This window comes from Notamacropus eugenii, chromosome Y, assembly GCF_028372415.1.
Source record: "Notamacropus eugenii isolate mMacEug1 chromosome Y, mMacEug1.pri_v2, whole genome shotgun sequence".
Classification (NCBI taxonomy): domain Eukaryota; kingdom Metazoa; phylum Chordata; class Mammalia; order Diprotodontia; family Macropodidae; genus Notamacropus; species Notamacropus eugenii.
In genome coordinates, this window is record NC_092880.1 from 9,494,955 (window position 1) to 9,520,402 (window position 25,448).

General features: G+C 34.8%; 2 pseudogenes; both read left to right on the forward strand.

Moving 5' to 3' along the window:
• The first annotated feature begins 6,985 nt into the window (after positions 1-6,985).
• LOC140516711 (olfactory receptor 4P4-like) lies at positions 6,986-7,917 on the forward strand (annotated as a pseudogene).
• A 13,692-nt stretch (positions 7,918-21,609) lies between these two features.
• Positions 21,610-22,486, forward strand: LOC140516536 (olfactory receptor 4P4-like; annotated as a pseudogene).
• Positions 22,487-25,448: the final 2,962 nt, after the last annotated feature.

Sequence of the window (25,448 nt, forward strand, 5' to 3'; positions counted from 1 at the left end):
CACTTTTCAAACCCCTTCCTCATATATTGTCTGACCAGATTATCTTGTCTTTTTCTTAGAGAAGATTTTTATCCCCAAATTTTTAGATATGAAAATGAGACACAGAGAGATTGAGAGTTATGTTAGATCACAAAAGAACTTTTACAATACTCAGGATTATTTTGATATCTTCCTGAATTCAAGATTTTTCCATTTGTGGCAATTCCTTCTACCTACCCTGAAGAGGCATTGTACTGGAGCAGGTGTTTGTAACCTCGAATCTATATACATTGAAAAAAGGCATTGGATCAATATCATGGAATCCATAAACTTGGATGGGAAAAGGCATCTTTATATCAACTAATCTTCAATTTTAAAAATTCCTTCAATTATTTCCAAACAGCATCCTCAAAAAGTTCCATAATTTATAGTAGATGGCCAGGGAAATACGTGGCCCATAAAAAGACGAAGAAATCCTAAACTACAGGGGAAAATGTATTTAGCCTAATGAGCTTTTAGACATCTCCATAATTTTTATACACATGGTACTTTGGAATTTTTAATTTGTATCCAATTAAACAGTCTACATAAAGAGAACATGCTATTAAGAAAACTAATCACATCTCAGACATAATCCATTAAAAAATAACAGCACCTCATAATTTAAAACAAAGACAATTTTTTATTAATTGCTTTCTATAGAGCATTTGAAAAATTCCATTTTTTGTTCAGAGTATAGATCATTGTATATGGACTCTAAAACCCTGAGTTTGAATCCAACTGTCATTTGGTAGGTGTATGACACTGAAGAAGTCACTTCTTACTGGGAAATATCATTTCCAGATTTGTAAAATTTGGAGATTATCCACCATCATTTCTGAATTCTCTGCTAAACATCAAATCTCTTGTAATTTTAATTTCAACACATTTCGATGAATCAAAATTCAGGTTTCTAGCAAGATAAAGAGAGAGACATTAGCTTCTCAATTGTGAGATTGTTCCTTTATGAAATGCCTAAAACTATCAGAAATGATACATAGGAAAGCATTCAGTATTTTTAATTCATTTTTGAAGATATAAAAATTTAATGGTCCATTCTTGTTGTAACTGCTAGAGCCCTAAACACAGCCTTCACTCACTAAAATTTATTCCTCAACTACCATCCATCTGAGGTTTTCTGAGGATTTGGAAAAGCTTTCAAGCTCTGAAAATAAGGTGGAAAACAATTATGCAAGATATTGATTCCGAGTGGTAACTCAAGCACTTATGGATATGCCCTTTCCAAGTGACCTCTAGACCCTTTTTCTCAAATGGCAACAGGCCGAGTTCAGTCTTGGCTCCAGCACAACACAGGTTATTGAATCATGAGGGAAAGCAAGGAGTTTTATCTAAACTGCATAGTCCTTGTACTTTAACTAGAACCACCAAAAAGCCACCCAAAAATAAGCTTTCCTTTCAACATTTATTGTTATTAGTATTATTATCTATTTGTATTGATCTCTCCCCTTGATATTGGAATGATTATAAAATGAATACAACCGCTGATATTGAAAAAGGATATCACTCTACTAGCCTGTGATTTCCTCATTATTCCTATAAATCTCCAAGCTAAAGTGTGTTTTCCTAGTAACACTACTTTATGAGTAGTTTCTTGGTACTAGCATACAAGATCTTTAAAACCACAGATCATCTTTTTTTATCCAAGTTGTTAGTATAGATAATCGAACATTAGATACTAACTATATTTAAGTATACACTGCATTAAGTACCTACTGTATACAAGATGAAAGGCAACGGGCTGAAGTGGGGAGGGGGGAGGACTCAGAACAAGGAAAACATGGGATCAAGCCTCAATGGTGACAAATTGTGCAGATATGGGCCATGAATTCACTAGAGCTTTCAGGTGATCAGACAATTCTAAAACTATGTCTAATGCAGTTACCTATATGCACTGGAAATGAGTGATCATCACTGAGAATTCCCCACAACAATGAATTATAGAGTCAACCAACAACCAAAGTAAGTATGACTGAAAACACTTGGACCACAGTATTTTTTAAAAATCAGTTTCTCTTCTTTTTTCTTTTTATTTGTTTTTAAATCAATGTACTTCACAAACACAAAATGGGTATGTCGATATTCACTTGGCAGGAAAAAATAAGAGACAGGCTCAGTCCACAAACTGAAAATTAAATGTAAATAAAAAATATTACGTGACAAAAAAAGGATAAGTATTCTCACACTTATTTAAAGGAAGCAGAGTTTCTATGGGGAGGAAAACCTGTGGCCTTGAGACCACGTGTGGCCCTCTAGGTCCACAAGTGCAGCCTTATCATTGAGTCCTACTTTGCCAGAATAAATCATTTTATTAAAGGGATTTGTATTGTGAAGTTTGGATTCAGTCAAAGGGTCACATTTGAGGACCTAAAGGGCCATAGCCTCAAGGATGCAGGTTCCCCACCCGTGAATCTAGGACTATAAAAGGAACTGTCCTACTATACTCTTTCTTGTTTAGATCCTATTCAGAGTATTGTCCTCTATGCTAGGTTTCATATGGGGTGCAATTGATCACAGAATGCCCCAAGAAGGATAACTAGGAGAGCTGATGTCTTCACTACTGTATTACCTAAAAAAGCCATTTAAATAACATGTGACATTTTTTCGCAGGGAAGTAAGCCAACAGCCGCCTTAAAGTAATTGTAAGTTTCTCATGGAAGATATATTGCACTTCTTTCATTTGGCTCTGAAGCATAGCATTGATGTAGAGGTTTGTGGTGGATATTGTAAACAGATTTATTGTCAATATAAGGAAAAATTACCAAATAGTTCAAAAAGTGTTGTAACTGAGTTGCCTTGGGAAGGAGAAGGACATTTGAAGAAATGATGAATGGATTCCTAGATATATTTTAGGAGGGATCCTTTTTCAGATACAAGTTAGAATAAATTACTTTTAATGTTCCCTTCAACTCAGGCATTCAAGGAATGACTAAGCTTACATTCTATTGGAAGCCTTGGGGTATGTAAGGAAATACTATATATGTCTAAATAAGTAAAGCCTAAGATATTTTGTCAAGACTTCAAGGAGAAGGGAGCAACTAAGTTGGGCATTGAAAGACTAATAATTCCTTATACTTTGAAAATAATTTTAAGTGTTTTGTTGAAATCATTTACATACGTGATATTCTTTGCTTCTTATGCCCATCCAGTGAGATAAAGGAAACAGGTTTATTATTTCAATTTTATAGATGAGAAAATAGAGTTAGAGACAAAGTGTATTTTTAATGGATACACAAATAGTAATTGTGACAGTTTGTATTCAAGTTTATGTGGGTTATAACATAAATTCTCCACAATTTTCATTGTATTATATTTCCTATCAAGAGGGTAGAAGAAATAAATTGGTTTGGATTTAACTGAATTGTTTAATAAGTTGTTTTTGCTTTTAGGTATGTGTTATTTGATACCTCATATGCCTTCGATTTCCTTAGCTGAATTTCTCTTTCTCTTGCCATGTCTGTTTTAATCTGTCTCTGTCTGGTTCTCTATGTCTATTTCTCCCTGTTTTTGTCACTGTCACTTTTCTTTGTCCCTCCATATTTGTTACTGTCACTTTCCTTCTATGTATATCCATGTTTAATTTTCTGTTCTACACAGAGTCAATCCTAGGAATTCAAACATCTTCTTTTTACCAGCTTATCCACTCCCTAAATTGTGACCTTAGGCACACTGAACTGTTTCCTCTTAAGTTTAAATCCAAACTTCTGGTGAAGGGACTCTTAATGACCAAACTAAGATTTTAATTCCTATTCAGTTTTCTGTGTTTGTTTTTGTGCTGTTTTGTTTTCTGTGTGACATTAAGTAGGCCATTTTGGTTTTGACCATCATTTTCTCTCAGTAAAATAGGGGGTGGGGGCGAAGGTTTACACTAGATGCTAACTGACATTCCTTTTGGTTCTAGGCAACATGTTCAATGATTCTCCTTAATCAAATGTGGTATTCTTTATGACATTTAACTTTTTTTTTCTTTTCCCGTTTGGATTACAAAGATGAAGCTTATGTCAAAGGGGCAATAAAGCCAGTGATAAACTGCATTTTGAAAATAATATTAATAAGATAGATCTTTGTTTGTAGAAGTTTGAAGAAATTAAAGGCATTAAATTTCCAAAAGGCAATGCAGTGCTTTCCAGTGTATGTGTGCATTTGTGTTGACAATAAAGATTAATCTAAATACAGTGAAAAATGTAAGTAGATAGGAAGATGTTTACATTGTCCAGGAAATTCTTTTCAATTCATGTCATAGTCTAAAAGAAACATTTTCCTATGTACCTTCTTTGTTGCTGTTATTGTTGTTTGTGTGCTTCCTTGCTTATTTCCAATTCTATCTATATGGTTAGATAAATTTTAAAAGTTGATTAGGTATCTTACCCAGAAAGTTTTAAAGTGCTGTGGGGGTTGATGCAAGGAATGCTTTGCCAGTCAGCAAAAAGAACATGGGTAAGACCTCGGCACCTAAAAGGTGCACCTTGGTTTCAATTCTGGTTATCCTTCAACAAAATGGTGACCAGAAATGGATGAGTGTATGTCTCCTTATTTTATGCCTTACTTGATATTAATGATCAGAGGGCATCTTGGAAGTTTTATTCATCAAGTAGCCTTGAATAATTTGGATGTATGCATGATAGACCCTGCTGGGAGACCATTAAGTTAGAAGCTAGCTGTACCACATCAAAAGCTATCCAATTGCCAAGCAGTATACTAGGTACTTAACAAATGCCTTTTGATTGCTTTGGGTTTTTTTTGCAGCAAACATGAAATAGTTGGACATTCTATACTTTTCAGTAACCTATATGACAGCAAAAGAAAATGACTGTTGTATAACACATGTGAACCTGCCTATTGTTTATGAATGAAAGTATGAAGAATGTCCTTAAAGCGTAAATTATAATTAATCACTGTGTGTGTGTGTGTGTGTGTGTGTGAAATTAGGCATATAGATCAGTAACTGTTGATATTCTTATATTTGCCAAGGTCCCGTATCTGAAAAAAATATATATGTTGTTTCTCTAAATCTTGGAAATTCACTTAACTTCTCAGTATTCTAGGAAACTCTCCAAAAATGCTATTCAAACAAAAGATGCTAACCTCAACTTGCAGAGGGAATTTTCTCACTTGGAAGTTCCATACAGCAAAAACATTATATTTCCTGTTCCTCTCCTTTGCACAAATAGTGTTTTTTTAAATGTGTCTAGTGTGTTTCTTCTAGTGAAGGAAATGACAAAACACTCTAGTATCTTTGCCAAGAAAACTCCAAATTTATTCACAAAGATACAGACACAATTGAAATGATTGAACATTCTTTCTTATTCTCAGATACCTTATAAATTAATGCCTGATTTCCCTTATAATTATGTTAATTATTCATCTGATTCAGTTGTTTTTTAAATATCTATCTTTGTTTTTACATCTATCTTTGTTTTTAATATCTGTTCACTGTTCTCTTATGCATGCATATTCTTTAAGAACATCTGGGAAATAAATATTAGAATGCGAGTATAATTGGTCCAGATTAATTGATACTGGAAAGTTTGTTGTCATCACTATTGCATATATGGTCCCTCCCATCCTTCTCCAAAACTAAACAAGCATACAGATTTATTTAAAACACACAACAATGACAGTGGCCCTGGGTTCTACAAGTTTGTGCCAGAAAAGAAGTGTTGTGGGGAAAATTCTGGTACATGCTTCCAAGCTTGAGGATTTGATTGAGGGGACAGATGACAATCTATGACTTTTATCCAAGGAGTACTGTAAGTCATTTTTGAAGATTGGAGATCAAAAGCAGAAGGAGGAAGGCATGATGGGGGACAAGAGAAGGGAAAATGAAGAAAGGGAGAAGGAGTAAGGGGAGTGAGATATTTTCATTCAAGAAAATCAGAAACATGGTGATACATTCAGAAAACAAAGGGAGAGAGAAATAAAGAGAGTTCAATGTTTCCCCCAAATCTCAGATCAATATTAAGCCTTTATTACATCCCCAGCTGCCACAAAAGTTGTAAAAATAAAAAACACCATGATCTTTTAAAACTGTCACAGTAAATATCATTACTCCACTTAATCTCTTTCTTTCCTCCTTTGTACTACTTGTTGCTTTAATCTTTGTAGTTGTGATAATCAAAGGGACCTACTCACTGAGTCATTAAGACACACTTTTCTTTCAGGAATGGAAATAAAATCCATATCAGTAGTTTCTTAGTCCATTGTCAAATATTCCTCATTATATTTTTAATTCATTCAGTTGGGGAGCTGAACCTCATTTGTTATGTTCTCCTTGTTTAGTCATTGAATCTATTTTTTGAAGGTCTATGATTTCTCAGTGACTGCTAACTGGCTAAGTAAAATGAATCAAGAGAGTGGAAAAATATTTTTTCAGTATTATTTTTTATCCTAGATTTCCAAAAGAAATTTAAGAGTTTTTTTAACTGACATTATTATCTATATTTAGCATTTTTTAAATTTCCCTAAAACTGTATCATTTACTGTATTTTTATAAAAAAGTTTGAAATTTCCTTTGTTTAAACAACTCAATTTAATTATGTTGAGAAGTACATGATACAGGATGAGTCCTCACAGAAAAGATCTTCTTCATGATTAAGAAGTCCATTAAAATGGATTTTGAGATCTTATCAGATCTTTTAAAGTTATGATATATTTTTAATTTATAGGCATAAATAGATTTTCATAGCACGATAAATTCTACTGGATAGATATTTAATTTTTAGGATACCCATCTTCTGTATGGATTTAAGACAAACATTTTTTTTTAAATTTTCATTTAAATGTGTAGAAAAGAAGACAAATAGTAGGATTAAAATTGTATTCATAATCAGCTAATGAGACATCCATTCAAAAATATCTACAAACTCAATACTGTTACTGATTTGTTCCATTTGATTTAATTCCAGGTGAATTAAAATTCTTCTAGAAAACTGCCCGCTACTTGAAATACATGGAAAATCAGAACAATGTCACAGAATTTGTTCTCTTGGGACTGTTCAAGAAGCCAAAAGTTAAGATGATATGTTTTATAATCTTCTTGCTCTGTTATTTTGCCATCTTCTTTGTGAACATTATTATCTTCATCACTATTTTATGCAGTCATTTAATCCAACAACCCATGTACTATTTTCTCTGTCATTTATCCTACATGGATCTTGCTTATACTTCCACCGTGGTTCCCAGGCTGCTCAGGGACTTAATTGCCAAGCAAAAATCCATCTCCTATAATAGCTGTATGACTCAGCTCTTTACCGCTCATTTTCTTTCAGGTGTTGAGATGTTCATTCTGGTGTCTATGGCCTTTGATCGTTACGTTGCCATTTGTAAACCATTGCATTACATGATAATTGTGAATAGACAGAGATGTAACATGATGCTCTTGATGGCCTGGTTAGTCGGCTTTTGGCATGCCATCGCCCAGATGATCATGGTCATCAGATTACCTTTCTGTGGCCCTAATCTAGTAGATCACTACATATGTGATGTAAAAGCCCTCTTAAAACTTGTCTGCATTGACACACGTATTCCAAACATCTTAGTCATGCAAATACTGGGATGGTTGTGTTGGCCACCTTTCTGGTTTTGGTGGCATCTTACATGGTCTTATTATATAATCTTAGGAACCATTCATCAGATGCTCGAAGTAAAGCCCTCTCCACCTGTGCTTCCCATGTCATGGTAGTTGTTCTCTTCTTTGTACCCTGTATTGCCCTCTATATCCCACCTCCCACTGCAAGCCAAAATGATAAGGAGTTCTCAATGTTTTACACAGTCATTGCACCCATGATGAACCCTCTCATCTATACACTGAGAAATACAGAGATGAAGAATGCTATGCAAAAGGTATGGGCAACAAAACTTTTTGATATTCAAATAAAATAGAATTTTAATTTGATTTTTTATTTAAGGCTGATTGAAGAAATGGCAATATGCTACTATTTTCATCATTTTTAGGATGAAATTTATTTTTTCTCTTTTTCCTTTTATTTGTATGTAAAAAATTCTCTTCTTCCCTCTCAACCCTCCTTTGTCCATTGAGAGGGCAAGAAATATATCAGTTATGCTTGTAGAATTATACATCACCTATTCCCATATTAGCCATTTCACAAAAATAAAGAAATATAAAGAAAATGAAAAGAAAAAATAAATCTTCACTGAGAATAGGGATGTATATTTAGATAAATTTTAATAATGTATTAACGAAAAGCAGGAATCTTACTTTATGTACCTTTATATGTGGATTTGGGCCTAGAAAATTTTTTTTTACAGCGCTAACTTGATAATTAGTAGCCCAATTATGTGAAATGGAAAGGATTAAAGAAAAGGATAATATATTATAATGTCCCTTTGTTATATAAATTATTATCCCGTGTCTGGTTCTTTGAGATTGTCAGGAATAGTAATTCCGACTAAGAAATCATTAAAAGAGCAGCTTATAGAATGTTGTGAGGTCATCAGTTTTATCTTATTTTTTAAATTCCCTCCCATTTCTTCTCTACATTTCTCAGTTACAATCTTCTCATACTTTACTATCCTCCACACACTACCTTGGCCTACTTGTTTATCCTCATCAACTACACTCCTTATTTTAAATCCATTTATTTGTAATGCCCATCCCCAGTGCCTCCACTGTTCCCTTTTCTCATTTCTACCTGCTAGCTCCCCTGGCTTCCTCTGAGACTCAGTTCAGATTTTTTTCTTCTGGAGAAGGTCTTTCTTGATTCCAAATTAACCATATCTAATATCTGCTCATTGAAATTGATTTCTTTTGACATCGTATTTCAAAAGGTTGTTCATAATTCGTAGAATAATTTTTATTTTATATCTTTGATTAGAATTTATGCTTTCTAACACTAAGAAGAACCTTTTGGGGATTTTCCATTTCTTTTTATCCTTTATATTTATCACAGTGCTTGGCTCCTATCAAGTGCTTAATACTTGCTTATTGCCTGACTGTACTTCAAGGGGAATTGGATGGTATGATGAAAAGTGTACTAGATTTGGTGAATTTAAAGAGAGAGAGGAAGAAGGAGAAGAGAGATATAAACATAGACAAAGAGACAAAGACAGAGTCAGAGAGAGAGAGAAAGACAAACATACAAAGAGACAGAGACATACACAGAGAGATGGGGAGACATACAGAGCTAGAGCAAGAGCAAGAGCGAGATTGAGAGAGAGACAGAGAGAGAAACAGACAGAGAGAGAGGGACTGAAATCTATTAATAGTTCCTACGTGTCAAACATTTTGTATGAAATGTTGGGGATACCAGTACAAGAAAACAAGATGATCTGTACTCTCAGTGGATTCACATTCTAATACAATTCCTACAGGGAGCAGAGGAGTGATTGTTTAGGAATAAAGCTGAGAAGAGTGTTACAAACTATTTTACAACATTTCATATCTGAACAACTTCTGCCAAATCAGTTAATCTCTCCATGTCTCAATGTATTTATCTATTAAATCTAAGAGTGGTTTAAGCTTGCAGTCCTCTGATAGCAACTATATTACCTTGCTATCAACTGGGACTTCTATTACTGCACTCGTAAGTGCTGTAACTTTTCCAAATCAAAGTAGACCTCGTAAAACACCACTTCCCTTTAAGAAAGTACATTCTTAGCTCCTTTCAAAATATGTGCTCTCCAAAGGCAAAGACATTATTTCTTTTATTTTTATTACCAACCTTTAGTATGATGGTTGTTACATTGTAAGAGCTTAGTACTTTAAAAAAATTAATCAGCTTATTCATTTTTAAAGTCACCTTGCATTAATCCTTCTGAATTTATATGTGTGTATATGTATGAAAGTATACATACATGTATACATGCACACATGCACACATATATTTATGCATGTATATACACATACATGTATGCTTATATACATATATGTGTATATATACACACATACATATACATAGCAAATATGACCATTTTGAAATGCACAATATTAGGTTGATAATCTTCCACTGGATAATAAAGCAAGATATAATTTTAGAAATGTCTTTTATTAAGGATCTATTATATACAGATATAGAGTGAGCTTTCAGTGAGAGACATAAAAATGTACTTAAGATTGTTCTTGTTGAACTTTCAGATTAATGAAGTTAATATGGTGAATTTATATATGGAAACCAATACTAAGTGCAGAATAGCTAAACATTTTTTTTTCTGTTTGATCTCAGAAGGCAGAACCAGGAACAATTAGTGGATGTCACAGGGAGGCAAATTTGGGTATTATCTAGAGAAGAAGAATAACTCCAAAATGGGATGTAATTTGCCAAGAGTTGGTGAATCTCTAATCTTTGTCATTTTCCTCTTTTTCTTTAGTTTGAAAAACACAGATTTTCCATAAAATATATTATGTTAGCACAACAGGCTTACTGTTATTTCAAGTAAACTAATAAATCTTTAAATGTTACCAATTTAAATTTCTAAAAGTAAATTTTGGTCGACCTGATCTACAGCAATGAAATTCCTTCATATTCCTAAATAATTTATTTTTTTTAAGTTGAGAGGGATCTGAAGACTAAAAAAGGTTGAGAACTGTGGAATTAGCTTAAAAATAACTACTTTGCAGAATGTGACAATCCAACAAAATGGAGACTTAACATGTTTTGATAAAACTAGAGAAATTGAGATTTTCATAACTGGAAATCAAGGATACCTTGAAGGAGAAGAGAGTTATTTGAAGCAGACGGATAGTTTTCCTAGAAGGAAATTATTAGCGAGGGCATTTCAGAGGTTGAGAATGATGTCAATGAATGATAGAATAAAAGAAATAAATAAGGGCTATGGGAGCTCCTTACTTTGGCTAGAACACAAACTATGTGGCAGAAAAATTCTGTGGTGAAAAGCTCAAGATCTAAGAGTGGTGGCAGATTGTGGAAGGTCTTAAATGAGAAATTACTTGCACTTTTTCAGAAAGCAGTGTGGAGCAACAGAAGGGTTTTGAGAAGGGGAATGATGTAGGGATTCGTTAATGACATCCCTCATCTCACCTTCCCTGAAGGATTAGGTGTCTCAATGAAAGATAAACCTGGGGTCAAGGTGTTCTCTGAGGCAACACAACTTAAATGATAACATAAGCACCCACTGTTGAATTTACATGCAATACAACTGGCTGAAAGGAATATTATTTGCTGGTATGAAACAGACATTTTTTACAGTGGTTAAAGTATGCCTTTAGAATACACTAGTTGAGTAGGATCCTCATGAAAAGGCAACTCAAACCTACAACATTATTGTGACTCATTGTAACAAAATCACTGAATTTGACATTTGGAAGAGACCTCAAAAGTCCTTGATATATTCGAAATATATAAGAAAATATAGGAAAGGAAGACATATTTGAGTTTAACATATTATAACATTTTTTAGTTTAAATCTGCTCTTAACTATTTACTAGCTTTGGGATACTGGGAAAGTCACTCTATCAGTCTCAGTTTTCTCATCTGGAACACTACCTATCTCTCAGGTTGTTTTGCATGAGGACAAAATTAGTTAATATATTAAGGACTAAATAAATATTAAAGAGTTATATAATTGATAGGCATAAGAGTTGAGAAATGGTCATCCAGACTCTCCTTGGAAATGCTGAAGAAATTGAAGGACACCTCTCTCTCTCTCTCTCTCTCTCTCTCTCTCTCTCTCTCTCTCTCTCTCTCTCTCTCTCTCTCTCCACAAACACATACTTTGGGATTGCTCTAATCTTTATTAAGTCTTTCGTCCCCCCCCACTCTAAAAGTTAACATTTGCTGTTTTTTAGAAACTTTAATTAAAGATTTTGAGTTTAAAATTTTCTCCCCATCTCTCCCCTCTCCCCACTCCAAGACACCATGCATTCTGATTACCCCGTTTCCCAACCTGCTCTCCCTTCTATCACACCCCTCCCTTCCTTATCTTGATCCTCTCTCTTTTATTGTAAGGCAAGATATATTTCTATACCCCATTATCTGTATTTCTTATTTCCCAGGTGCATGCAAAAATAATTCTCAACATTCGTTCCTAAAACTTTAGCTCCAGCTTCTCTCCCTTCCTCCCTCCCCACCCATACTCACTGAGAAGGCAATCAATTCAGTGTAGGTCATACATATGTAGGCATGCAAAAGACTTCCATAGTGATCATGTTGTGAAAGACTAACTGTTTCTCCATCCTGTCGTGCCCCCCATTTATTCATTTATTTCTTTTGACTTTGTCCCTCCCCAAAAGTATTTACCTCTAAATACTCCCGCCTCTCTTTTGCCCCACTTCTATATCCGACTTCACACCTCACTTATCTTGTTCTCCCCTACTTTGCTGTAGTGTAAGATAGATTTTTATACCAAATTGAGTGTGCGTGTAATTCCTTCCTTAAGTAAAATGTAGTGAGAGTAAGCTTCACTTTTTCCATCTCGCCTTCCCCCTCTTTCCTCACTATTCAAAAAGTTTTTTCTTGCCTCTTTTATGAGAGATAATTTGCCCCATTCTGTTTCTCCCTTTCTTTTCACAATATATTCCTCTCTCACTGCTTAATTTTATTTCTTTTAGATATCATCCCTTCCTATTCAACTTACCCTGTGCCCTCTGTCTTTATATATGTACATAATTCCTCCAACTACTCAAATACTAAGAAAGGTTTCAATAGTTACAAATATTAGCTTTCCATGTAGGAATATAAACAGTTCAAATTTGGTAAGTTCTTTATGATTTCTCTTTCCTGTTTGCCTTTTCATGTTTCTCTTGAATCTTGTGTTTGAAAGTCAAATTTTCTCTTCAGCTATGGTCTTTTCAACAAGAATGCTTGAAAGTTCTCTATTTTATTGAAAGACCATTTTCCCCCTGAAATATTATACTCAGTTTTGCTGGGTACGTGATTCCTGGTTTTAATCCTAGTTTTTTTGACTGTTCGAATACCATATTCCAAGCCCTTTGATCCTTTAATGTAGAAGCTGTTAGATCTTGTGTTATCCTGATTGAATTTCCGCTATACTCAAATTGTTTCTTTCTGGCTGCTTGCAATATTTTTTCCTTGACTTGGGAACTCTGAAATTTGGCTACATTATTCCTAGGAGTTTCTCTTTTTGGGTCTTTTTCAGGAGGTTATCGGTGGATTCTTTCAATATTATTTTTGCCCTCTGGTTCTAGAATATCATAGCAGTTGTCCTTGACAGTTTCATGAAAGATAATGTCTAGACTCTTTTTATTTTGATCATGGTTTTCAGGTAATCCCAAAATTTTTAAATTGTTTCTTCTGAATCTATTTTCCAGACAAGTTGTTTTTCCAATGAGATATTTCTCATTGTCTTCTATTTTTTTCCTTCTCTTGGTTTTGTTTTATAATTTTTTGGTTTCTCATAAAGTCATTAGATTTCATCTGCTCCGTTCTAATTTTTAAACAGCTATTTTCTTCAGTGAGTTTTTGAACCTCCTTTTCCATTTGATTAATTATGCTTTTTAAAGCATTCTTCTCCTTGTTGGCTTATTGGACCTCTTTTGCAATTTGAGCTAGTCTGTTTTCAAAGGTGTTATTTTCTTCAGCATTTTTGGAATCTTCTTTAGCAGACTGTTGAATTGCTTTTCATGATTTTTTTGCATTGCTCTCATTTCTCTTTCGACTTTTCCCTCTGACTCTCTTACTTGATTTTCAAAATCTTTTTTGAGTTCTTCCATGGCCTGAGACTTCTGCATATTTTTTGGAGCTTTTGGATGAAGAAACCTTGACTTTTAGGTCTTCCTCTGATGGTATGCATTATTCTTCCTCATCTGAAGGGATGGAAGAAAATATCTGTTCACCAGGAAAGTAACCTTCTATAGTCTTATTTTTTTCTCGTTTTGGGGCATTTTTCATCCAGTTACTTGACTTCTGAGTCCATTGTTAAGTAGAGGATATACTCTGGGGCCCTGTAAGTTTTCAGTTCCTCCAAGGTGGCACAATCAAGGGAGAGGAATTTACTTCTCTCTTGGCCTGTGCTCTGCTCTGGGATCAACTACATTTACTCTTCTGCCCAGGAGCTGCGAGTAGGACTCCATGTCCAGAGCCTCCACCAGCTCCACAAGACTGTGCTCCTCTTCCCTACCCCCCCCCCAATGCCACTCAGAGCTGAGTTCCAGATCAGTGCCTCAATTACTTTAGGGTTTTTAAGCAGAAGGATCTAAAAATGGATGCTGAAGCTGCCTGGGGCCAGGTCTTAGGCAGGATCCTGCTTCCTTTTCACCCAGGTGAAAGAGCTTTCTCACTGACCTTTGATGCTGTCTTTTCCACTTGTGCGTTAAGGAATCTGGGAACCACAACTGCTGCCTGTGATTCTATGCCATCGTGCCTGCTCCAGTCCTGTCCCTGCCACACCCTGTAGCCAAGGTTGAGCTTCACTCTGTGTGCTTCGCTCTGCTCTGAGAACGTTGTGATAGACTTTTTCTTTTGGCCTTCCATGCTGCCTTGGCCTGGAAATCTCTTTCACTCTGTCATTTTGTGGCTTCTGCTGCTCTAGAATTTGTTTAGAGTCAGTTTTACAGGTATTTTGTGGGATATGGGAAGAGAGCTACAGCAGCTCCATCTTTCTGCTCTGTCATCTTGGCTCTGCCCCCTAATATTTGCTTCTTATATCATTACCTGTTGTTCCTGGTTCCATATTCTTCTACACAACAGTCAAAAATATCTATCTATTTATCTATTTTCTTTCTGTCTGTCTGTCTGTCTATCTACATCTATATATCTTCCATATGACATTTCTTCATATACTTGAAGCTGTCATGCCCACCATGAGTCTTTTCTTTCCTTTGTCCTTTCTGTCTTCCTGTTTTATATGGTCTCCATGTGACTTAGAATAAGAACTTTTAACCACACTTGTTGTCCCACTCTCACGATTCTTTAGCTCATCAATATTCCCAGAACTCAGACTTGTATACCATAGATGAGTCCTGAAAAAGATAGGGTACACTGAGACTAATAATTGCCAGTTTCTGGCAGCTCTGCCTCTATTGATACAGCCTGATTTGACAGTAGCTTTATGAATTAAACATCACAATGATCCATTTTGAGTTCGTGGGTCACTAAAGTCACAAAATTATTTTACTATAAAAACTCTGATCTAACCATACATTTTTAAACTTTGTATTTAATAAATTGATATTTTCTGCCTAAGTGTTAGAACTTACATTTCAAATTGATATAATAATTATAACATGAACTAGTTAGAAGTCATTACCATTTCTCTAGTTATTTACAACTGCCTGTATTTTTGTTAGTTGAAAAATTTACATTTTTAATTACTTGTAAAACACTTTTTAAGATTTTTAAAAAATTTGAGTGTCAAATTCTTTTCTTCCCTCCCCATCCCTTCATTGAGAAGGCAAATAACTTGATATAGATTGCATGTTCTGCATATGTTTTAAAGAAAGGCTATTCACTCACCTTTTTGAAAAGACCACCAGGGCAGTGGTTATTCCATGGCTAGATAGATGACATCTAACTTCAAAAGTTTTATGTAGAGACATTCACATACCAAAGTTTTAAAGGAAAAAAAAAAACCTTGCACTTCTTATTAGAAATTTGACCTCTCGTTATGATTTTACTTGCCTCTCATTTTCTATTATTAAATCAATTTGAGTGTTAAGAAATAATTTCTGTTCTTCAATAGTCCCTGATCATGTTCCTCCCTCGCCAAAGGTGAATAAAACAAAATAGAACTGCTCACTAAATTTGCAATAGATACATTTCAGAAGACTATGAAATGACATAAAATAGTTTCAGTGTGTAATATAAGAAGTGAAAAAAGAAGCACAATTTATGATTGCATCATCAAGGAAAACATTATAAACATTTTTGAAATAGGCCTTGAGGGTAGTAAAAATTTTATAGGAAAAGATGATGGGGAAAGACAGCATAAGAATAAGGAATGATGGGTGAAGGGAAATGTATGGATTTTTAGTAGTCTACTTTGCCTGAAATATAGACTCCTTCTCTGGAATCCTGATAGAAGTTTTAAAAGGTAGGGTACATCAGGACAGTATCCATTGAAGTGCAGATGGTATTGCAAGATAAGATTTATTTTACAAACAAGATTTCTTGGTAAATTATATGTAAGCATGTTTGCAGGGGTAAAATAGTATTATGTTGGAGAAAAGATGGCTTTTCAAGATGTAGTCATCTACACATACTGTAAAGTGGGTCACTGTTGTGGTAGCCAATGTGGGAATAAGAGGGCATTAAAATGAGAAACTTTTCAGAGGTAGAATCAATAAAATCAAAGGAAAGTGAAGAAGTTTTACTTACCTCTTTTTTAGTTATGGATACCTGGAATGAAAATGGTGTCATTGATTGATTTTGTAAAATCAGATATAAATTTGGGAGGAAAGATAAACTGCATTTTGGAAAGTCTGAAGTAGATTTGCCAGCAATACAAACATTTGGGAATGTTCTGTAGACAACCAAAAATTCATGTGTGTGTGTGTGTGTGGGGGGGGGGGTGGCGGAGTCAAGAAGGCAGAGTAGAAGGACGTACTTGTTATAGGTTTCCTCTCATAGCCCATAAAGTACCTGGAAAATGACTCTAAACAAATTCTAGAGAAGCAGAACTCTCAAATTGACAGAGTGAAACATATTTCCAGTCCAAGATAGCCTGGAAGGGCGACAGGAAACGTTTATCACAACGGGTTCAGAACAGACCACAGACAGTACTAGAACAGGTTTCAGGATGTGAGATCATGGGTAGCAGCTGCAGTTCCTAGATTTCTCAACACACAAATGTCAAAGAGAACTTCAAAAGTCAGTGAGAAAGCTCTTTCATTTGGGTAAGAAGGGAGGTTGGTCCAGCCCAAGGACCAGCAACAGCACTGCAGCAGTCACTACGGCAGCAGCGTCCATTTTTGGAGCCCTTGGCCTAAAGACCCAGGAGGAATTGAGCAGCTGCTCTGGGTCTCAGCCCTGAGTGGCAATCTTGAGGCAAGGAGAAGCACTGGCATGGTAAAGCCAGTGGTGGCAGTGGAGCAGGAATCCTACTCAGATTCATGGCAGAAAAGAGTGCTTGTGTTTGCTCACAGACTGCAGCACAGGCCAGGAGAAGAGTAAGCTCCTCTCCCTTTATTGTGGCACCTTGGAGGAACTGAGAACTTACAGGTCCCTAGAGTGTACCCTACACTTGATAAAGGATTCAAAAGTCAAGTAACTGACTGGGAAAATCCCAAAAAAGGAAAAAATAAGACTACAAAAGGTTAGTTTTTAGGTGAACAGGTATTTTCGTCCATCCTTTTGGATAAGGAAGAACAAGGCATACAACCAGAGGAAGTCATAAAAGTCAAGGCTTCTACATCCATTACCTGAAGAAATTATATGTAATAGCCTCATGTCATGGAAGAGTTCAAAAAGGATTTTGAAAATCAAGTAAGAGAGGTGCAGGAAAAATTGGGAAAAGAAATGAGAAGGATGAAAGAAAGTCATGAAAAGTGAGTCAACAGCTTGCTAAAAGAGATCCAAAAAATGCTGAAGAAAATAACACTTTTAGAAACAGACTAACACAAATGCAAAAAGAGGTTCAAAAACCAATGAGAAGACTGTTTTTAAAAACTGAATTAGTCAAACGAAAAGGAGGTTCCAAAGGTCACTGAAAAAAGTAGTTCTTAAAAATCAGAATGGAGCAGATGGAAGCTGATGACTCTATGAGAAACCAAAAAATTTTAATACAAAACCAAAAGAATGAAAAAGTGGCAGACAGTGTGAGGAGTAAATAAAATTTACTCTTGAATGGAATATACTCGGAGTAAGAGAAAGGGAGAGGTAGCACGTAGCAAATCATTTCCCATAAAAGAGGCAAGAAAGAGTTTTTACCATGGAGAGGAAGAGGGGGAATATGAAAGGAAATAATTGAGCCTTACTCTTATGGGATTTGGCTTAAGGAGGGAATAACACACACTCCAATTGATATGGAAATGTATTTTACCTTGCATGAAGGCGAGGGGGAAGGAGATATGAGAGGGAAGATAATAGAAGGGATAGCAATTTGGGGCAAAGGATAATCAGAAGCAAACAATATTGTGGGGAAACAGATAAAGGGAGGGAATAGAATGAATGGAGGGTAGGATCGGACAGAGGGAAATGTGGCTAGTCTTTTACAACATAACTAATTATGGAAGTATTTTGCACTGTTATACATATATGACTTCTATGGAATTGCTTGTTTTTTCAGTGCAAGTGGGTGGGGATAGAAGGAGAGAATATGAAACTCAAAGCTTTACAAATGAATGTTAAAAAAAAATTTAGGGTGCACCTGGAAATTAAGATATACAGGTAATGGAGAATAGAAATCGATTTCACCTTACAGGAAAAGAGAGGGAAAAGGGGATGGAAAAAGTGTGGGTTATAGAAGGGAGGAACGACTGCAGAAAGGGGTGGAAGGGGTGCATGATGTCCTGGGGTGGAGTGTAGGGAGAGGTGGGGAGAAAATTTTGAATTCAAGTTCCTTTGGAAGTGAATGTTGAACAATGAAAAATTAATACATTATATATTTTTTTAAAAATTCATGCTTTATCTTTAATAGACAAATATTAGCAAGTGGTAGGATACAGTTCATCCACAAATGAATATTTGGACTTAATGGGGAAAATGATATTGACAAGGATGATAGCATAAAGCATGGTGAAATAAGATGAGAGTTTTGGGAAACGTTGACTACAAGGTATCAGAACGTGGAAGTTATGATGAATCCATAAAGGTAAAAAAAAAATGCTAGTGTGAGAAAGCAAAGAAAAAAGAGAATAATGTGTTGTCATAGAAACACAGCAGGGTTAGTGTTAGGAAAGTGTTAAATTGCCTCAAAGGCTGCATAAATTTAGGAAGATGAAGACAAAGAAAGGAAATTGAATTTTATGACAAAGCCTTCAGGGGAAATCTAATCAGTGAGCAATCTGTCTAGGCTTGCAAGAATCCAAGTCAGACTTTTTAGAGTTAAAATTACGATTACCTCTAAAATACTAGCTCTTGTCTCCATATGAGTCAAACGTATTACTGAGGACAATTCAAGTATTAGGGAAAATCAGTGTTGTACATATTCTACAGTTCCTCTACCCTTAATGCTCATCACCCAAAAGAAATCATCCTGAGGATAAGTGAATATACAGTAGAATTATTGAAATTCTCATAAGTTATTTGAAGTGGGAAGGAAAGGGAATAGGATTCAAAGAGTAATTCACTGACAAAACCAGGGCTTATGATATTTGTTAATGAAAGAAACTTGGCTATGTCTGGAAAGTTGTTTTTTTTTTTTTTTAAGTAATCTTTCTTGGCACGAAAATGTAGCTTCTAACTGTAAAAGTGTGTTCCTTTGATGTCTTAGACATGTCTCTGGGAGCCTGTCCAATAGTCACTCACAAACCTTTAAATTCAGAGAGTGTTCAGTAAGATCTCCCTGGAGGATAATTTAGTTGAAATGCTTCATGTAAATATGTATATATAGCCTACATGATGATTTGACCTTTAGATTCCAAAGTAGGGAGGAAAAGAATGTGTACAAAATGAGATTCATTATGTAAAAATACCACCTCCTAGTAAAAGAAAGCAGTTTGTGATGAAATATACATGCATCACACCTACTTTGGGGATTTTTCATTCACCCATATTTGCCAGCATTGTTTTCCCTAGTAGTAATCCATGATTCCCGGTCCAAGACTTGGATGTTTATGAGCTAACATTACTCAGGTATGTATTTGACTTTGATATAGGACAAATATAAGAGTTTTTCTACCACACTCAGACATATATGATATCTCCATATTTATGCCTCCTTAACCCTTTGTGTGGTATGTTAAACAACTGATACTAAATCTGGATTCTATTTTTGTACTTATTTTCATTCTTAATTTGGCGAGGAGACAAGCTGACTAAGTAAACATATACATACATACATACACACATACATGCAAACACACACGAACATATGCACACACACATACACAACTTAGTAATCAATTACCCTTCTACAAAATGATCTCAATTTCCATTATCAGTACTATCATTCTCCTCTTAAAATATACTTGTTTCAACAGTTGTATCAAGTTTCTCCAGAAACATCAAATTTCATTCCTAGGGTAGATGAAAAAAGTTTTTGCCTGAGGAGTAAATAAGGTTACACTGATTACTTCATCAGGAATTTAGGAGGACAGTGCTTTTTAAACCTAGAAATAATTTTAAAAATGTTACCTATTGTATTCCATTTATGTACCAGTTTATTCTTTCCTACATCATTTGGGCATGGTTGGCTATTAGGTTGACATTGTTTCTGTAGAGTGATAAAATTATAATAGTCAATTCTATTTCCTAAAGCCCTTTCTCTTATACTATATTATCTGACACTCATAAAAAGTGAGATGGGCCAGGAAGCCATTACTAACAGTTTTTGTAAAATGAGAATACTGAAATTTAGAAGTATTCTGATGTATTTCCAAAGTCACACTAGACTTTGTAATGTGGTGAAAAAGAAAAAAGGGAGCAAGGGTAAGAGTGAAGGAAAAGATAAGGAGAGAGAGAGAAAGAGAGAGAGGGGGGAGAGAGAGGCAGAGAGAGAGAGAGAGAGAGAGAGAGAGAGAGAGAGAGAGAGAGAGAGAGAGAGAGATGACTATTTGAAGACCAGAGGTGAGGAGAATAGGAAAGAGGAGAAAAAGATCCAGGAAATACAAGGGGAAAAACATAAACAGAGTCAAAAGAGACTGGAGGATGAGAAAAAGATGCTGCTTTCTTTAATTAGCTCTTTCTCACATCTCCAGTTTGATCAAACGTCTGCTCAGTACTTTCCCAGAAACTTGCTAATATTATTGACATCCTGACTCCATGATATTTATCAAATGGTCCCATTGATTCCTCAGTCCATGATTTTCTTTCAGAAATGACAGCAATATTTTTAACAATTCTTAGAGCTCCTTCATAGTGCTTCAAAAAATCTTCTTTCACCCATTTAATTTCTAGTCTATTTTTATTTTGCTATTCTTTGTGGTCTTTCTTCTTATTCTTACCTGCAAAATTTCACTCCAGTTTTTAAAGATTTTAAGAGCCACTTTAACTCTGATAATTGGTTGTTAGTGAAATTTCTTTTAGGAATTTGTCATTTTTAATCATACTATTACTTTTGCAACCTATATTTTCAGTAGCTAATAACTATATTTTATTCTAATTCATTTCGTAAGATGGAATACCTATATTTTAAATTTATTATATTTTCCTCAGTAGCTATAGTAAGTTCAGTTATGTTTTGATTCACCTTGCATAACGAGTGTCACTGGGGAAAGTATTCATTTTTACTGAATTCCCCATTTTGCAGTCTTTTGAACTAGCCATGCCATTGAATGCTGTCTTGAATGTTTGAAGAAATAGAAAAAAATGAGTTTGAATCATGAAAGAAGATAATGGAACATACATTTAATGTAGAAAACATCCCTTTAATTGCTAAATTTAAAACAAGGTGATGGCCTTGATCTAAAAATATCACGACTAGTTTTTATTTGTTCATAATAACCTAGATTCCAATGAAATAGAAAGGCAAGTGTGATGTTGTGTAAGATTTCAGATTTTTTTCCCCTGCAGACTCATCACCTACTCCATGTGCTTCGAAATGCATACCAATGTCACTGAATTTATTTTCTTGGGCCTGTTTACAAACAAGGAAATGAAGATTTTAAGTCTTATATTCTTCTTGCTATGTTATTCTGTAATCCTTTTGGGGAATTTTGTCATCTTCATTACCATTTCCTATAGCTATTTGATTCAACAACCTATGTACTATTTTCTCTGTCATTTGGCTCTTATGGATTTGGGTTATGTATCTACCATCATACCCAGGCTGATCAGGGACATAGCTGTGAAAAGAAAAACTACGTCCTACAATAGCTGTGTGACTCAGGTCTTCAGTCCTCATGTACTGGGTGGTGTTGAGATGTTCATCCTGGTGTCCCTGGCCTGTGATAGTTTTACTGTCATCTGTAAGCCATTACACTACCTCATAATTGTGAACCAGAAAAGACATAACTTATTAATTCTTCTTGCCTGGGTTGTGACATTTTGCCATTCATGCTCCGCATGATTCTTAGTTTACCTTTCTGTCATCCTAACCAGATTGATCACTGTATATGTGATGTGAAACCCTTCCTGCTACTGGTTCGCATGGACACAAATATTGTCAATTGCTTAGTCATTGCAAATACTGGGATGGTAGCCATGGTTTTCTTTTGGGTTTTGGTGTCATCTTATATTGCCATATTGTAAACCCTTCGGACATGTTCATCAGAAGGTAAGAGAAAATCTCTCTCAACATAAGTTCCCATATCAGGGTTGTGGTCCTTTTCTTTGTGTACTGTAAGTCCACATATGTCCCTCTACTCAGAGTTGAAAATAATGACGAAAAATATTCCTTATTTTATATAGTAATTGTATCTATGTTGAATCCTCTCATTTACACAATGAGGAAGTCAGAAATGAAAAATTCTATGTAGAAGGTGTAGTTCAGATAAATATTATTCAATTTAATTATATATGAATTTCAATCTGTTCCCCACCCTTATACCCTCACATTGAATCTTGGTGAAGAATTGAGAATTTTTCATGAAACTGTGAGGATGAAACATTATTTTGAAGAGTCTAACACTATTTTGTAGCTGATAATAAATGAAAAAATTAATTGGATTACAATTCTTTTGAAATACTTTATTGATTTCTTGCTATATGTAAACACATATAGTGAATACTATATCTATTCACTATATGTGCTTGATAATGGAGATGTGAATGACCCCCCCCCCATTTTGCCACTTTATTCAAGGAGTTTACAAAGTAATATTGGTGATAAATAAATAAACATATTTATCTAATAAATATTAGAATGGTAGTCAAGGAAGGACACTGTTTTTCAAAAAGTTTAAGATAACGAGTGAGGTCTTTGAAGAATACCGTTCCACTCTTCATCCAGGAATAACAGGGTTTATTTGATTGTGGTCCATTGTTAGGTCGGGCCTGAATCCACTAACTAACTGGTCTTTTGTCCACTTCCTAATATTCTTACCATTTGGGATACCAATGCAATATAGTGAATATACCATTTAAAGATTATAGAAATAGATCCTTCTTGTTTTGTTTCCTGGTAAAGATCAGTCACCTCAAAATAAAGAACAAGGCCTCACAGAGTGGTACAATTATCTGTGGCCTTCCCAGAAGACTTTATCCCACATGCTTCTCTGTCACAAGGCTACATACTTATTCCACTTTTAACCATCTACATTCTGTTACACTAAAATAACATATTATTAAGGAGGATTGAGCAAAGATGAACTTTCACAATGGTTGCATTGCCAATCTTGAGTAAGTACATTGCCTTCACACAGCCTACCATGAGTTGGGGAATTTTTTTAATTAAAAAATATTCAGCTAGTTCCCTTTCAGAATATATGGCAATAAATTTTGCCTTCCTTCGTTCATAGGTATATTGTATTTCTATTACTTCTTGAGGGCAGTTATTGTATCAGTCATCGTAAAAGGCAGCAAAGCAATAAGAAATAACCAGGGAAATTTAATCCCAAAACAGTTTCTGGGAAAATTTTGTCAAGTCCCAGGAGTCTACTTGTTGTATATGAATAAGACTGGCTTCATCTTAAACAGTGTTAATGTTCACTGCATTAGGTAGGACTGTTGTTCATCGATTTCTTATCAAAATGGTGGTAGTGTAGAAGGAGATGTTGAAATTTCACCTTATCAAAATGAGAAGAAAAATACTAAACAAAGAAAATCACTCTTGCAGGGAATTTAGCAGTTTTAAAACCACAATACCAAGAGTGTTGTTTGACTGACTGTAGACAATTAGTTTATTTGGGAATTTTTTAGACAATATTGTTTTAATCCATAATCACTAGACCATCAACAATATTTCCGTGAAGGAATACTTGAAATCTATAAATGTGCCTGCAAGATTAGGAAGTGACACCTTAAAAGCGTTTTGCCTTTCATATGCAAAAAAGTTAGGGAGTAGAAAATAAAAACTGAGTGACCCAAAAGAATATGATTATGAAGTGCTCCAAATTATCTAATGTAAGCTCTATAAATGAATTCTTTTCTTTGCAACTTTATTTCAATAGCATTTTTTGTTTTCTCTTTGATAATAAAATCCATGTAAATGGAAAGAGTACATGCAGTAATATACATAGGGAGTGAAGTCACAGGATAAAAAAAAAATTATTCTCTAGATATTGGCAAGCCTAGAAACAGCACATGACAACAGATAGAGAATTGAACTTGGAGTCAGGAAGATTTGGCTTCAACTTCTTCTGACAATTCTAAGTTGTGGGACCATGGCCAAATCACTTTCTCTCTCTAAGACTCAATTTCCTTATCCGTACAATGTAGAAAGTTATCATTTGAAAATCTACCTCACAGTTTCATCACTGCTGAAATAAGATTATATTAGATGCTTCACAGACTTTATAGTGATACATAAATGACAGCTTTTACTGTAAGGAAACAAACCATATTACCTATTTCAGTGATTGCTATCTATGTCTGCTTTGAATTCCACATCACTTATGATTTAGCATTTATATCTAAAGTTATCTGAGAAATGAAAGGGAAATAATGGTACCTATGTTAGAGAGCTGTTATGAAGATCACATGACTGAATATTAAGTGAATACTCGTTGCAATTTAACATAGTATATAAATGTAAGCAGTCATTAGATAAAGATTAGCACAATGGATTCCATGAATACAGGAAGACTTAGGTTCGTGTTCCACCAATGAATCATACTTTCTCTATGATCCCAGATAAATCATTTAATGTCTTAGGAGTGCAAGAATTCTCTCAAATTATGTGTTATAAAGGAGTTTCCAAACTGAATTGCTACAGGGACAATCCTTACTTTGGAGTTTTATTTGTCAATAAAGTCATAGATCCAATCATCATCATTTTCATCGTCATCATCACCATCATCACCATCACTATTATTTCACAGATGAAGGAACTTGTTGAAGAGAAAAAAAAAACAACATTTGTCCTAAGTGTTCCCACACTCACGCATGCACACACATACCAGGAAATTCTCTCAAAAGTTCACCAATATTTCTAATTAGTAGTTTTCCCAATTTTCATAGTAGTAACCTTAAAAGTAATTGAAAACAGGAAGGACTTTAAACAAGGATGTAGAAGTGTTTTCTAAATTTTAATTTATGTTCTAATAAAGTAAATTCAGAAAACCACTCACAGAAACATAAGGAAAAGTTTGGATGAGAAATTAGGACTAACGACATAGATTTAGGAGACATCAGTGGAGATTTACTGGAAATAAGATAGAGTGATTTCCACGAGGATTTGAATGTGAAAGAAAAAAATATGGACACAAGTAGTGAATCTGAGAAATATGAGCAGTAAAGGAGTGAGAAGGTATGCCAAGAAAGGAAATGAAAATGTGTAAC